This window comes from Lolium perenne, chromosome 4, assembly GCF_019359855.2.
Source record: "Lolium perenne isolate Kyuss_39 chromosome 4, Kyuss_2.0, whole genome shotgun sequence".
Lineage (NCBI taxonomy): Eukaryota > Viridiplantae > Streptophyta > Magnoliopsida > Poales > Poaceae > Lolium > Lolium perenne.
In genome coordinates, this window is record NC_067247.2 from 3,990,375 (window position 1) to 4,007,045 (window position 16,671).

The window sequence follows — 16,671 nt, forward strand, 5'->3', positions numbered from 1 at the left end:
ATCACTTTATTTGTGTTGAATAAATTTGTACTCCAGCTTTTTGAAGAGCTTTGAAACACTCGTGTTGGTTTGATCCAACACTTCGCTTTTATTTGCTTTTGTTTTTTGTTTGTTTTCTTTTTATTTGATTTTAGTTCCCTACTTTGTCGTAAATACTTTTATTTTCCCTCTTAATTCCAAATTCAAAAATATACAAAAAGATTTTTCCTTTTATCCTTGTTCATGAAAACATGGATTTGCATTTTCCTCTTTGCTTTGATTTTATTAATGATATTGATCTACTAAGAGTTTTGAACGAACACATCATGAGGAATAGAAATGTGAAGTCATCTATAAGAGGTATGTCCTCTGTCTCCCGCTTTGGAAATTTGAAATGCTTATGCTGGTTAGTAGACTTGTTAAGATATGGTATTAGTGGGAGTGATTTGAAACAATTAGAGTAGAGCTTTTATTTGTATGTTTAATTAATTGTGATAGCTATTGCTCTTGTTCATTTAGTTAAACCGATTTTTGCGTTGGAAATAATATTGCCAAACAAGTAAAATAAGAAAAAGTCTACAATTATGACTTGTATGATGACCGATTGTCTTAAGGGTTTAACTTTGAAGATACTTAACCCCATAGATGTAGATAGACTTGATAGGAATTGTTTGATTGAACTGAAGTCTAGTGGTGACTAAGATGCATGCCAACCTGTAATATTGTGAATCAAGTATGATATTGCTTTAAGCTTTTCTAGAAACTGTGGTGCACACTAACTCTGCTAGCTTATGAACAATTTGCGGTATAAATCCCAATTTCAGCTATGAGTTGAAGACACGTGTAGCTAGCTACTCGTGTGCAACTATTAGCACCCTTGAGTAGTGCAAAAATATTACTAAAGGTCATTTATGACTCTTGATTGGAAATTATCATTGGAATCCAAATGTATCACTTCTAAGTCTTGGCATGGACTCGTTACTACTAGATGAATTTTCTTGAAAGGCAATGAATATATAGTAAGTGTTTTGATAGTCTTGATCTATTGATGTGGGAGTCAATAAGATACTTCATTGCTTACACCTCTTTTGACATGAATGCTCATACTTAACTTTGATGATAACAAACTTCCTAGAGTTCCTTGGCATACTGAGGGTTAACTACATAAGACAGAGTGATTGTTTAAAAAACTAGTTATTCATTCTCATAAATCTTTAATGTGATTGTCTCGAATTACCGATGCTCGTATTATACTCTTGGCAGTTCTCAAACTATGCTAAGCTTTTGAATGTAACAAGCGGGACTCATAAGGCTACCACTTGTAAGTGATTTTACTTTCTCGTTATTTTGGTATAAACGCCGAGTTCCTTATGGTTCTTTGTTTCTTGCTCGAGGACGATCAAGGATAAGCTTGGGAAAGTTGATAGTTGTAAAATACACCATTTTTCCTGAAGTTTAAACCCTCAGCTATGTCAAGAAATTGACTAAACTTCTCTCTAAGTGTGCTACTAATGACTAATTATTGCAAATATGTGAAATCCTTTCTATATTTGTATGGTGTTCAGGAAATCAAGTCTTAATGGCAAATGTACCTGCAATTACTGAAGAAAATCTCATCACAAGTGCAACAAAATCAACCAGAGGCCGGAAGTCGGTTCAGGGAGTTTAGTGGGCACCAGTACGGGAAAGGCCCGCCCGTACCATCCGCATGTACGGTACACCAAATCACTGTAGGATAACGTTGCATAGAAAACAAAAATTTTCCTACGGCGAACACGCAATCCAAGCCAAGATGCAATCTAGAAGACGGTAGCAACGAGGGGGTATCGAGTCTCACCCTTGAAGAGATTCCAAAGCCTACAAGATGAGGCTCTTGTTGCTGCGGTAGACGATCACTTGCCGCTTGCAAAAGCGCGTAGAAGATCTTGATCACGATCGGTTCCGGCGCCACGAACGGGCAGCACCTCCGTACTCGGTCACACGTTCGGTTGTTGATGAAGACGACGTCCACCTCCCCGTTCCAGCGGGCAGCGGAAGTAGTAGCTCCTCTTGAATCCGACAGCACGACGGCGTGGTGTCGGTGGCGGTGTAGAAGTCCGGCGGAGCTTCGCTAAGCTATGCGGGCAATATGGAGGAGAGGAGCTTGGCTAGGGTTTGGGAGGGGTGGCCGGCCACTCTATGGGGGGCGGCCAACTTGTGGTCTTGGGGTGGCCGGCCCCCTCCCTTGGCCCCTCATTATATAGGTGGATCCCAAGTGTTGGTGTCCAAGTCTTCGAATAAGACCCGAAACCAAAACCTTCCATAGGAGGGGGAAACCTAGCCCAACTAGGACTCCCACCCAAAGGTGGGATTCCCACCTCCCATGTGGGGGGTGGCCGGCCCCCTATGGTGGAGTCCACTTGGGACTCCACCCCATCAAGGGCTGGCCGGCCATGGAGGTGGAGTCCCTTGTGGACTCCACCTTCCTTGGTGGTTTCTTCCGGACTTTTCTAGAACCTTCTAGAACCTTCCATAGAACCTTCCGCGACATTTTATTTCACATAAAATGACATCCTATATATGAATCTTATTCTCCGGACCATTCCGGAACTCCTCGTGATGTCCGGGATCTCATCCGGGACTCCGAACAAATATTCGAACTCCATTCCATAATTCAAGTGCTACCATTTCAACATCCAACTTTAAGTGTGTCACCCTACGGTTCGAGAACTATGCGGACATGGTTGAGTACTCACTCCGACCAATAACCAATAGCGGGATCTGGAGATCCATAATGGCTCCCACATATTCAACGATGACTTTAGTGATCGAATGAACCATACACATATATTACCAATTCCCTTTGTCTCGCGATATTTTACTTGTCCGAGGTTTGATCTTCGGTATCACTCTATACCTTGTTCAACCTCGTCTCGACAAGTACTCTTTACTCGGACCGTGGTATGGGGTCTCTTATGAACTCATTCATATGCGAGCAAGACATTTGACGCCAGTCCACCGAGAGTGCACAGAGTTTATCTATACGTCTTCGGGATGGACAAATCCCTCTGTTGATCCATATGCCTCAACTCATACTTTCCGGATACTTAATCCCACCTTTATAGCCACCCATTTACGCAGTGGTGTTTGGTGTAATCAAAGTACCTTTCCGGTATAAGTGATTTACATGATCTCATGGTCATAAGGACTAGGTAACTATGTATCGAAAGCTTATAGCAAATAACTTAATGACGAGATCTTATGCTACGCTTAATTGGGTGTGTCCATTATATCATTCACACAATGACATAACCTTGTTATTAATAACATCCAATGTTCATGATTATGAAACTAATCATCTATTAATCAACAAGCTAGTTTAAGAGGCATACTAGGGACTTCTTGTTTGTCTACATATCACACATGTACTAATGTTTCGGTTAATACAATTCTAGCATGATATATAAACATTTATCATAAACATAAAGATATAAATAATAACCACTTTATTATTGCCTCTAGGGCATATCTCCTTCGATCTCCCACTTGCACTAGAGTCAATAATCTAGATTACATTGTAATATACCTAACACCCATGGCATTCTGGTGTTGGTCATGCTTTGCCCTAGGGAGAGCTTTAGTCAACGGATCTGCTACATTCAGATCAGTGTGTACTTTGCAAATCTTTACTTCTCCATCTTCGATGTACTCGCGAATCGAGTGGTAACGCAGCTTGATATGCTTCAGCCTCTTGTGTGACCTTGGCTCTTGTGCATTGGCGATGGCACCCATGTTATCACAAGAAATGATTAATGGGTCCAATGCACTAGGAACCACACCGAGCTCTACAATGAACCTCTTCATCCATACCGCTTCGATGAAGCCTCTGAAGCCGCTATGTACTCTGATTCCTGTTGAAGACTTCGCCACCGTGCACCGCTTGAGCTTGCCCAGCTTACTTTGCAGCACCATTCAATATAAACACGTACCCAGATGTGACTTAGAGTCATCAGGATCAGTGTTCCAACTTGCATCGGTGTAACCGTTTACAACGAGCTCTTGGTCACCTCCATAACAAAGAAACATATCCTTAGTTCTTTTCAAGTACTTCAGGATATTCTTGACCGCTGTCCAGTGTTCCAGTCCTGGATCACTTTGATATCTGCTAGTCAAACTAACCGCATGTGCTATATCCGGTCTAGTACATAGCATGGCATACATGATAGATCCTACTGCCGAGGCATAGGGGATGTTACACATCCTTTCTCTTTCTTCTGCCGTAGCCGGTCCTTGAGTTTTACTCAATACCTTGCACAGTAACATAGGTAAGAACCCTTTCTTACTTTCGTCCATTCTAAACTTCTTTAGAATCTTGTCCAGATATGTACTCTGTGATAGCCCTATTAGGCGTCTTGATCTATCTCTATAAATCTTGATGCCTAATATATACGATGCTTCACCAAGGTCTTTCATTGAAAAACTATTATTCAAATAACCCTTAACACTGCTTAATAGTTCTATATCATTCCCGATCAATAATATGTCATCTACATATAATATCAGGAATGCTACAGAGCTCCCACTCACTTTCTTGTAAATACAGGCCTCTCCATGACACTGTATAAACCCGAAGTCTTTGATCACCTTATCAAAGCGTCGGTTCCAACTTCTTGATGCTTGCTTCAGTCCATAGATTGAACGCTGAAGTTTGCATACTTTGTCAGCATTTTTAGGATCGACAAAACCTTTGGGTTGTACCATATACAACTCTTCCTCAATATCTCCATTAAGGAACGCCGTTTTGACATCCATCTGCCAAATCTCATAATCGAAAAATGCAGCTATTGCTAACAAAATCCTCACAGATTTTAGCTTCGCTACAGGTGAGAAAGTCTCATCGTAGTCAACTCCTTGAATTTGTCGGAAACCCTTTGCGACAAGTCGAGCTTATAGACAGTAATATTACCATCAGCATCTGTTTTCTCTTGAAAATCCATTTATTCTCGACAGCCTTTCGGCTATCAGGTAAGTCTACCAAAGTCCATACTTTGTTATCATACATGGATCCCATTTCGGATTTCATGGCTTCTTGCCATTTGTTGGAATCTGGGCTCATCATCGCTTCTTCATACGTCGCAGGGTCCTCATCATTGTTATCTACAATCATGACATTTAGACAAGGATCATACCAATCAGAGTGGCACGTTCCCTTGTCGATCTGCGAGGTTCAATAGTTTCCTCGTTCAAGTTTCATGATCATTATCATTAGCTTCCTCTGTTGCCGGTGTAGGCGGTACAGGTACAACTTCCGATCTTTGCGCTACTCTGATCAACGAGTATAGATTCATCAATCTCATCGAGTTCTACTTTTCTTCCAGTCACTTCTTTAGTGAGAAATTCTTTCTCAAGAAAGGTTCCGTTCTTAGCAACAAAGATTTTGCCTTCGGATTTGTGATAGAAAGTGTACCCTATAGTTTCCTTAGGGTATCCTATGAAGACGCATTTCTCCGCTTTGGGTTCTAGCTTGTCCGGTTGTAACTTCTTTACATAGGCTTCGCAACCCCAAACTTTCAGGAACGACAGCTTAGGTTTCTTATTAAACCATAATTCATACGGTGTCGTTTCTACGGATTTTGATGGTGCTCTATTTAAAGTGAATGCGGCTGTCTCTAATGCATAACTCCAAAATGATAACGGCAAATCAGTAAGAGACATCATACTACGAACCATATCTAAGAGAGTTCGATTACGACGTTCGGACACACCGTTTCGTTGAGGTGTTCCCGGCGGTGTCAATTGTGAAAGTATTCCGCATTTCTTTAAATGCATGCCAAACTCATAACTCAGATATTCACCTCCACGATCAGATCGTAGAAATTTGATCTTCTTGTTACGTTGATTTTCTACTTCACTTTGAAATTCCTTAAACTTCTCGAAAGTTTCGGATTTATGTTTCATGAAATAGATATACCCATATCTACTCAGATCATCTGTGAAGGTTAGAACATAACGATAACCACCGCGCGATGCTACGCTCATTGGTCCACATACATCTGTATGTATGATTTCCAATAAGTCAGTAGCTCGCTCCATCATACTAGAAAATGGAGTCTTTGTCATTTTACCCATTAGACATGCTTCGCATCTATCAAGTGACTCAAAGTCAAGTGATTCAAGTAATCCATCAGTATGGAGTTTCTCCATGCGTTTCACTCCAATATGACCAAGGCAGCGATTGCCACATATAAGTAGAATTATCATTAAGTTTAATTCGCTTAGCATCAATGTTATGTATATGCGTATCACTACTATCGAGATCTAATAGAAATAAGCCATTCTTTTGTGGTGCTCGACCATAAAAGATATTATTCATAAAAATAGAACAACCATTATTCTCAGACTTGAATGAATAACCGTCTTGCATTAAACAAGATCCAGATATAATGTTCATGCTCAACGCAGGTACATAATAGCAATTATTTAGGCTTAAAACTAATCCCGAAGGTAGATGTAGAGGAAGTGTGCCGACTGCGATCAGATTGACCTTGGATCCGTTTCCAACGCGCATCGTCACTTCATCTTTCAGCAGTTGTCGTTTATTCTTTAGTTCCTGTTTCGAGTTACAAATATGAGCAACCGAACCAGTATCAAATACCCAGGTACTAGAACGAGAACCAGTGAAATGAACATCTCAGAACATGTATATCAGATATACCTTCTTTCTTCTTCTTGACAAGGCCGCTCTTCAGATCAGCCAGATACTTGGAGCAATTACGCTTCCAGTGTCCCTTCTCCTTGCAATAATAGCACTCAGCATCAGGCTTAGGGCCGTTCTTAGGTTTCATAGGAGGCGTGGCAGCTTTCTTGCCACCCTTCTTGAATTTTCCCTTAGACTTGCCCTGTTTCTTGAAACTGGTGGTCTTGTTGACCATCAACACTTGGTGCTCTTTCTTGATCTCAATCTCAGCAGCTTTTAGCATGCCAAAAAGTTCAGGTAACTCCTTGTTCATGTTCTGCATATTGTAGTTCATCACAAAGTTCTTGTAACTTGGTGGCAGTGATTGAAGGACACGATTAATCCCCAGTCTGTTAGGAATCACTATTCCCAAGTCACTGAGTTTCTTCGCATGCCCGGTCATGGCGAGCATGTGCTCACTAACGGAGCTGCCTTCTTCCATCATACAGCTGAAGAAATGTTTTGATGCTTCATAGCATTCCACTGCCGCATGAGTCTCGAATATAGCTTTCAGCTCATTCATCAACTCATGAGGATCATGGTGCTCAAAACGTTTTTGAAGATCGGATTCCAGACTGCACAGGATGGCACACTGAACTTGAGAGTACCGAGTTTTCCGAGTCGCGTAAACAGCTTTTACTTCATCGGATTCATCTTCTGCAGGAGGGTCACCTAGCGGTGCATCAAGCACAAATTGCAGATTTCCGCCAGAGAGGAAGATCCTCACATGACGGAACCAGTCGGTGAAGTTGCTACCGTTGCTCTTAAGTTTCTCTTTCTCTAGGAACTGATTAAAATTGATTGGGGACGTCATCTCTACAACATATATTTGCAATAGTTTAGACTAAGTTTATGACAAATTGAGTTCAAATTTTAATTCAACATAATTAAAAACCTAAGTGAACTCCCACTCAAAACAATATCCCTCGCATTGTCTTAGTGATCACACGAACCAAATCCACCGCACCTAAACCCGATCATCACGAGAAAAGGTGTGATTTCAATGGCGAACACTCAAAGTGTTCATCATATCAACCATATGATTCATGCTCTACCTTTCGGTATCACGTGTTCCGAGACCATGTCTGTACATGCTAGGCTCATCAAGGCCACCTTAGTATCCGCATGTGCAAAACTGTCTTGCACCCGTTATATGTACTTATTGAATCTATCACACCCGATCATCACGAGGTGCTTCGAAACGACAAGACTTGGCAACGGTGCTACTAAGGATGAACACTTTATTATCTTGAGATTTTAGTGAGGGATCATCTTATAATGCTACCGTCGCGATCTAAGCAAAATAAGATGCATAAAAAGGATTAACATCACATGCAGTTCATATGTGATATGATATGGCCCTTTTGTTCTTGCGCCTTTGATCTTCATCTCCAAAGCACGGATATGATCTCCATCATCTTCGGGCATGATCTCCATCATCGTCGGCGTAGCGTCAAGGTCAATGGCGCCGTCTTCATGATTGTCCTCCATGTAGCAACTATTACAACTACTTTGAAATACTACTCAACATGAAATTTAAAGACAACCATAAGGCTCCTGCCGGTTGCCACAATACAATAATGATCATCTCATACATATTCATCATCACATTATGGCCATATCACATCACCAAACCCTGCAAAAACAAGTTAGACGTCTCTAATTTGGTTTGCATATTTTACGTGGTTTAGGGTTTTCGAGAGAGATCTAATCTACCTACGAACATGAACCACAACGTTGATACTAATGTTTTCAATAGAAGAGTAAATTGAATCTTTACTATAGTAGGAGAGACAGACACCCGCAAAGCCTCTTATGCAATACAAGTTGCATGTCGAACGAGGAACAAGTCTCATGAACGCGGTCATGTAAAGTTAGTCCGAGCCGCTTCATCCCACTATGCCATAAAGATGCAAAGTACTCAAACTAAAGATAACAAGAGCATCAACGCCCACAAACCATTGTGTTCTACTCGTGCAACCATCTATGCATAGACACGGCTCTGATACCACTGTAGGATAACGTTACATAGAAAACAAAAATTTTCCTACGGCGAACACGCAATCCAAGCCAAGATGCAATCTAGAAGACGGTAGCAACGAGGGGGTATCGAGTCTCACCCTTGAAGAGATTCCAAAGCCTACAAGATGAGGCTCTTGTTGCTGCGGTAGACGATCACTTGCCGCTTGAAAAGCGCGTAGAAGATCTTGATCACGATCGGTTCCGGCGCCACGAACGGGCAGCACCTCCGTACTCGGTCACACGTTCGGTTGTTGATGAAGACGACGTCCACCTCCCCGTTCCAGCGGGCAGCGGAAGTAGTAGCTCCTCTTGAATCCGATAGCACGACGGCGTGGTGTCGGTGGCGGTGTAGAAGTCCGGCGGAGCTTCGCTAAGCTATGCGGGCAATATGGAGGAGAGGAGCTTGGCTAGGGTTTGGGAGGGGTGGCCGGCCACTCTATGGGGGGCGGCCAACTTGTGGTCTTGGGGTGGCCGGCCCCCTCCCTTGGCCCCTCATTATATAGGTGGATCCCAAGTGTTGGTGTCCAAGTCTTCGAATAAGACCCGAAACCAAAACCTTCCATAGGATGGGGAAACCTAGCCCAACTAGGACTCCCACCCAAAGGTGGGATTCCCACCTCCCATGTGGGGGGTGGCCGGCCCCCTATGGTGGAGTCCACTTGGGACTCCACCCCATCAAGGGCTGGCCGGCCATGGAGGTGGAGTCCCTTGTGGACTCCACCTTCCTTGGTGGTTTCTTCCGGACTTTTCTAGAACCTTCTAGAACCTTCCATAGAACCTTCCGCGACATTTTATTTCACATAAAATGACATCCTATATATGAATCTTATTCTCCGGACCATTCCGGAACTCCTCGTGATGTCCGGGATCTCATCCGGGGACTCCGAACAAATATTCGAACTCCATTCCATAATTCAAGTGCTACCATTTCAACATCCAACTTTAAGTGTGTCACCCTACGGTTCGAGAACTATGCGGACATGGTTGAGTACTCACTCCGACCAATAACCAATAGCGGGATCTGGAGATCCATAATGGCTCCCACATATTCAACGATGACTTTAGTGATCGAATGAACCATACACATATATTACCAATTCCCTTTGTCTCGCGATATTTTACTTGTCCGAGGTTTGATCTTCGGTATCACTCTATACCTTGTTCAACCTCGTCTCCTGACAAGTACTCTTTACTCGTACCGTGGTATGTGGTCTCTTATGAACTCATTCATATGCTTGCAAGACATTAGACGACATTCCACCGAGAGGGCCCAGAGTATATCTATCCGTCATCGGGACGGACAAATCCCACTGTTGATCCATATGCCTCAACTCATACTTTCCGGATACTTAATCCCACCTTTATAGCCACCCATTTACGCAGTGGTGTTTGGTGTAATCAAAGTACCTTTCCGGTATAAGTGATTTACATGATCTCATGGTCATAAGGACTAGGTAACTATGTATCGAAAGCTTATAGCAAATAACTTAATGACGAGATCTTATGCTACGCTTAATTGGGTGTGTCCATTATATCATTCACACAATGACATAACCTTGTTATTAATAACATCCAATGTTCATGATTATGAAACTAATCATCTATTAATCAACAAGCTAGTTTAAGAGGCATACTAGGGACTTCTTGTTTGTCTACATATCACACATGTACTAATGTTTCGGTTAATACAATTCTAGCATGATATATAAACATTTATCATAAACATAAAGATATAAATAATAACCACTTTATTATTGCCTCTAGGGCATATCTCCTTCAATCACTCCCGAGGTCAAGCCCTAATCTCGTGATTTTGTGTAAGAATTTAATAGGAGTTTTGCAATCTTGTATCCTTGTCTATTTTTCACGATTCGAAGGACTTGGAGGTACCCATGTCTCTCAAATTGATCAAGGGAAGATGTGGGATGAGTGGAGAACGGTGTGCTATCGTGGAACCTCACTTACAGAAAGGGAAAAGTCACGGTACATGCTTAGTGATTCGCTTGGGATCAATGACATAATCATCTAGCTTAATGCTTTGGTCTGCATTCATTTACTTAATAATTATTGTTACTCGCGGTTGTGTGGACAATGATTGGATCAAGAGACTATTGTCACCTCTGGCTTTAGGGGCAATAGTATTTACGGATGTGCTGCTCACAAATCTCTTATCACTATTTTATTTACTACACATTTGCACTTCATTTCTATATGTATGCATAGCTACATGAGGATCCTTGACCCTGGCCTATTTTAATTCACTGAACACAACACCAACAAAGTAACTTGAGAGGTCCAGTAAACGTAAGATAAAATCAAGTAGCAAGTCTTGTAGACGTTTCCTTTACACCATTTTAGCAATTCTTCCCGAGGTTCGATTAAACCTAGGTCTTCTAGGAAAAAATCTTCCATACTACAATCCGTAATGCGGATCGAAGGTATTAGCACACCCCTAAACTTTGTTTTTTAGCAACATAAAATGATCGCAAAACCTTGGAGCGTTCTTTTTTTTAGTTTTGTGTCTAGTTTTGCTTTATAATAAATAAGACCACCATCATAAATACTTTTCATTCTTATGAAAGAGCTACTGAAATAACCTCTACTAGTCTTGAATGTCTCAATGAAAATAAGTTACATGCTATGAAAAGAAAAGAAAAAAGGAATGCCAACAAAAATCTGAAAGTTAAGTTATCAATGGTATTACTAGTTTCAAATTCTTTATTGAATGGTGATTTGCTAAGTGCCTTATTTAGTGTTACTTCTTACTAGTATACATAGATGTTTAACATTAAGTATCATTTTTTGATGATAAATTAATAGCACTATGAACACTATTGCATGATTTTGCTAGCCAAAAAGGAAAAATGAATTATCACACAAGATTACACTTGTATCCAAATCAACTCAACCCAAACACCCACCACACCTACCTATATAGAACCTGCTATTCCAAGTATAATATGTGTGTTATGCCTCCAATTACTTCAAAATATTATTTTTTGTGTAGTTTAAAGCTCATGAGAAAGTAGGGTATGGAAGGAAAAACACCACTATGGAAGTTGTGGGTTTGAAAAATTATAAGTAATGAGCTACGTAGGAACCATGCTTACATGGGAAACACCTATCAACATTGCACTTATTTTTGAGTTGATCGTCATGTTTTTTTGGTTACTTGATAGCCACCTCGGGTGAAATAAAAGGGCGTTATCAACCAAAGGACTAGATTATGCATATATGTTAGAGAAGAGCATTGGGCCACTAACCAAAGCCATGCCTAATCATGGTGCAATTTTCAGCATTAGCATCTCAATAGGAAGAGAAAACTAAAATAAAGAGTGTGGAAAAAAATAAAAAAAGGGAAGAGAGTGGAAAAAGAAAGAGAGAGAAAAGTAAGAGAGAGATTTTTAGTAGGTGGATGCTCATTTGTCTGTTGTCATGTCTTCCCGGTATATATAGCCTATATAAGTTGAGGTTGAAAAATCTCCTTGGGTCCTTCGTATAGAAGGCATGGAGGTACCCCTTTGCGATACTTTGTTGAAACAATATATGAAAGATCTATGATAATTTAAAATTGAGTAGCATGAGGTGTGGCTTGCTAGTGGCTAAAGGGGCACGAGGAACTTACTTATAAGAGGTCAAACACATGAATCATAAGTATCTCTAAAAAAAGCAAAGAGATACTTGGAAACCCATCCTTATAAGCTACTACTTCATACAATACTGAGTATTGATATTTATGATAGAACATAATTCTTGTGCTAATAATTTAACCAGCTGCCACATTATTATGGTTCATCGGGTTTCATTAGAACCTTGCCAAAAATCAATAAATATGACGATAAGATCATGTACATTGCAACCAATGATTGATATTCCTGTTTTGTTGAGTGATACTTTTCCCATGCAACTCAAGATCACATTTTTGAATGCTCAAAATAAACTCAAAAAAAAACATCACAGTTTTATTATATTTGTTATCCTACCAAAAACTCATCATATAGTTTACCCATGTAGCTAAATGCAGCCTGCTGGGCCACCATAGAAAAACTTAGCACCTATTATTGGTGACACAGAATAACATTTCGGAGTTATTGCAATAACTGGTAAGTCTGATTGTATAAGGTTGGCTTGACCATCCTGATCAACAAAGTGAATGTTGGAAAATGATGCAGCATCTTTTGATGGAAGCGATCCACTGCCCATTGGAGGAGTTGGAAGATTCCCTTTGGCTATTGATTCTCCGCCAAAAGCAATTGAATTTGCTTTTGTTGCTAATGTTGTAAATAAGTTGGCATCATAGTAGCCCACTGCTGTTGGAGTGTCATCATTGATGCCGCAATACAACCACCAATTTCCACTAGACTTCTCCTGTTATCAACATTAAAAGTTATTGAATAATAAAATGCGAGAAAACTTAATGCCATTCCTAGCATGTGTGCAAAATGTTGGGTGGGTAATGTTTAGGTCAAATAGGTGGTGCGCCATTCAACAAAACAAAACAAAAATGATTACTTTTTATGCAAAATATGCATGCATGGTTTTATCATCTTACATCATGGTTGAAGGCAATGGTCAAAAGAGTGCCGACACATTCCACGAAAATGATTTGTCCCGCGCTTGGAAGATAAAAAAATTCCATTACTACTTTTGGTGTCTGAGAAACACTTTTAAAAACCTGAATTTCAGGAAACGTGATTTCTTCTTCTTTTATGACTTTCCTCATTATATGTACCATGTGTCTTGCTGCTATGGTTTCGATTGGGCTTGTCAAAATATGTTGGGATCAAATAATAACGCTACCATTTTTGGAAATGCATACATAATCAAAATATATATAAAAAAATATAAAGGTACTACGGAATCTAAAAGGTTAAATCTTACGGGGAGCGATGTTTTGAAATATGGGAGCATATGCTCCTTTTATTTTGAAATACATCTTAAACACATTTTGAAACATCAAAAAAATTGAAACAAAAGTTCACACGTACATCTCCACGTACTACGCGCTTACAAAGTTGTCTCGTGAAAAATCGACTTATTGTGTGGCGCGTGTAAAAAAGGCAAAATCTGGTGCTGAAAATAGGACTTTTCATTAGATAATTTTTCTGTTTTTTATATAGGCCACAAAAAATATCCATTTTCACAAAACTTGACAAATGGATATATATTGTGGAGATATATATGCAGATTGTTTTTCAAATATTTTCGACATTTCAAAATATGGTTTTTATGTAGAGGAAGCATATGAACCCAGGAGCCGAATTGATTTTCCAAATCTTAAATCTTTATCAAATCTAAGTATCAATGTATTGAAAAAATAGACAATGATTTCATACCTTAATCACTTTTATTGTAATAGTTTGACCAGACCCACCAACAATAGAACCACCATTTATAATAGAGCCTGGAGTTATTTTTGATCCATGTTCTAATTGAAAACCAGGGCAATCCATGTTGTAGCACCCCCTCCCTCCATTCTATTTAGAAGTATAATAAGGTAATGTCATTAAACGGAGGCTGAAAAGTTAGATAATACAAAGAAATAAGGAAACATACAGTCCAACGAATATAGAAGTGAGTATATGTATCACCATATCTCTCAGGAGAAACCTACAATATAAAAAAGAAAATATAAACATTTAGAAAACTCTAGAATGTTACTGGAAACAATGATTTTATTTTGTGCAATTGGAAAATTATCAATTCCTTGAATCACCACTGCAAATGGATGCTTCGTTGTAGTATGATAAATAATCAGATCCCTGGTTTTAATTGTTGACTGAATAATGTCTCACAAATCTTGGAACTTCTTAATGTCACCGACTTACAACAGTAGATGGTAGCTTCAAATAAACTTCTCGTGTTCTTCCCAACATATAACTCGTTAAAAAAGTGTTTTCTAATGTGAAGAAAAGGTGAATGGGTTGGAGCCAATCAGGTTATGTATGCTAAGAAGAATTTAACTAGAATCCATGGTTGTGTGATACCGAAGTGGAATGGACTATCGATACTCTAGGTGCTAACTAAGGTGATTATGTTAGAAAAAAAATGTTTAGTTTACATGTCACTAGTACATAACATGGTTATTAGAACACTTTCAATAGTTGGATGAAAAATTAACATATGTGATGAAAGTGACTACAAGTGTCAGCTTGGTGAAGGTATGGTGTAGTTTTATGGGGCAGTAGCGTACAATAGCCTCACCAGAACAACCCTCGGCGGTTGACGTGGGGTAACCACACCAATGACTGTACGTGATGGATTTGGTTTTTGGGAAAAAAACATGTTGGTGGTTTCGATGGTGTACCAGCACAACACAAGAGGAACGAGGCGAGTTTTACACAGCTTGAGGCCTCAGAAGGAGAAACCCTACGTGATGCTTGTCTGCTTGTATTAGCGATGTGGTTACAAAGATCGTCGAGATGGCTATGGTGAGATTGGTCTAGTATAACTAGGATTTGTTGGGGTATCGTTCCTTGTGCCCAGCGGCCCCTCCTGGATTTTATATGTGAAGCAAGGTCTCAAATTACTGTGTCCAGTTAGGTTACAAGGTAGGAGTTTTCTTGGTCAAGCTTAGTGTTTGTTGCACACGCCAGGTCCATGGGCCTTCCGGTGCTTTGTGTAGCCCAGCTTCTCTTGGGCTAATCAATCCTTATGTGGGCCCTTGCTTGGACCGCACTGGTTATGGTCACGAGAGGTGCCCGTTTGGGTATGTCCACATCATAGCCGCTCAGTGTGTAGGGGAGTTGAAGAATCGCGTAGAGACTCAAACGTTATGAGCATCGTCTGGAGCCAACAAGTTTATAAGGTGATGTTGTGGACTTGGAAGTGCATTAGGCTCACAGGTAATGTGTTTTTAAAGCCATAGGGATATTGATTAACGTGTCCGGTACATCCGATGGATCAGGAACGATTAATTGCTCTTGGGAAAAAAACTACGCAATCTACTCAAACTCCCCGGACTCGAGCCCGGTATATGCTAGGCATAACTCGGATCGTGTAATGGATACCTTAGTGAATCGAGCTCCTACTTTTGTAAAGGGTAACCAACACATCCGTCTAGATTTTCCATCATGCCGTAGGCATGGTAGTTAACTGCTAGAGCGTTGCGGAGGCGAGTGACAGGCCAATAGATGATATCTAAAGGGATTATCTTTACTTAGTAGACGTAGCATCCAGATTCAATCTCACAGCGGATGCGATCTGGCAAATCAAGGAGTTATGGACTTCATACTCAGACATCATATAGGTTGTTGTGTGAAGTTCAATACAACCAAACATAAGGCAAAAAATCGATGTTGCGGAAGCAATCAACAAGTGAAGCTATTTTTCTTATCGGATGCACGACCAGCACTCCCGATGGGAATAGTCCCTGAGTCTATGAGTAGGTGATTGCAGATGTGCATAGACTCAAGTTGTAGCACTCAAGGAGAAACTCGAGTCAAGTTCTAGGTGCATCACTTTCCTTATCGACTCGTGTTGGAGGATTTAATGGAGTTGGCACTTGTGGGCGTGGCCCATTTCTTGTCAACTACTGCTGGAGGACTTGTGATGTGATGTTAGGAATGACATAATGGCACACTCGAGTGCTTCCGTGAGTGGTCGATAGGACGTGACGCGTAATTATGGGCCCTCGTCAGAAGTTTAACCAGCAGGGATCGATTTATCCGCACAAGCGCGCACAGAAATCGAGGCAGGCCATGTAGTAACTTCCTCAATTTCCCAGAATAGTGGAGTAAAAGGGGTGATGGTTCACCTCTCCGCACCGCTACCCGTTGCAACGGATTTGTGTCACATAGTGCCTAGATTAAATCTCATGGCAATAGATGGCCACGGTAACTGTATAAAGGGGAAAGAGACGTCCCTCGAGAGCCCCTCCTCCTTTCCTTCACCCACTGTTCATCTTCCTGCTCCATGCACATTTTGCCATTACCTCCAAATACGTAGATTTTTCA

The 16,671-nt window shown here is 40.6% G+C and overlaps 1 long non-coding RNA gene across 1 annotated transcript; it reads right to left on the reverse strand.

Moving 5' to 3' along the window:
- Positions 1 to 12,652: 12,652 nt before the first annotated feature.
- LOC127323987 (uncharacterized) lies at positions 12,653 to 14,187 on the reverse strand. The gene is made up of 2 exons (XR_011744271.1): positions 14,053 to 14,187; positions 12,653 to 13,084 (listed from the first exon to the last, which is right to left on the reverse strand). It is a non-coding gene; the product is annotated as an uncharacterized lncRNA (long non-coding RNA).
- Positions 14,188 to 16,671: the final 2,484 nt, after the last annotated feature.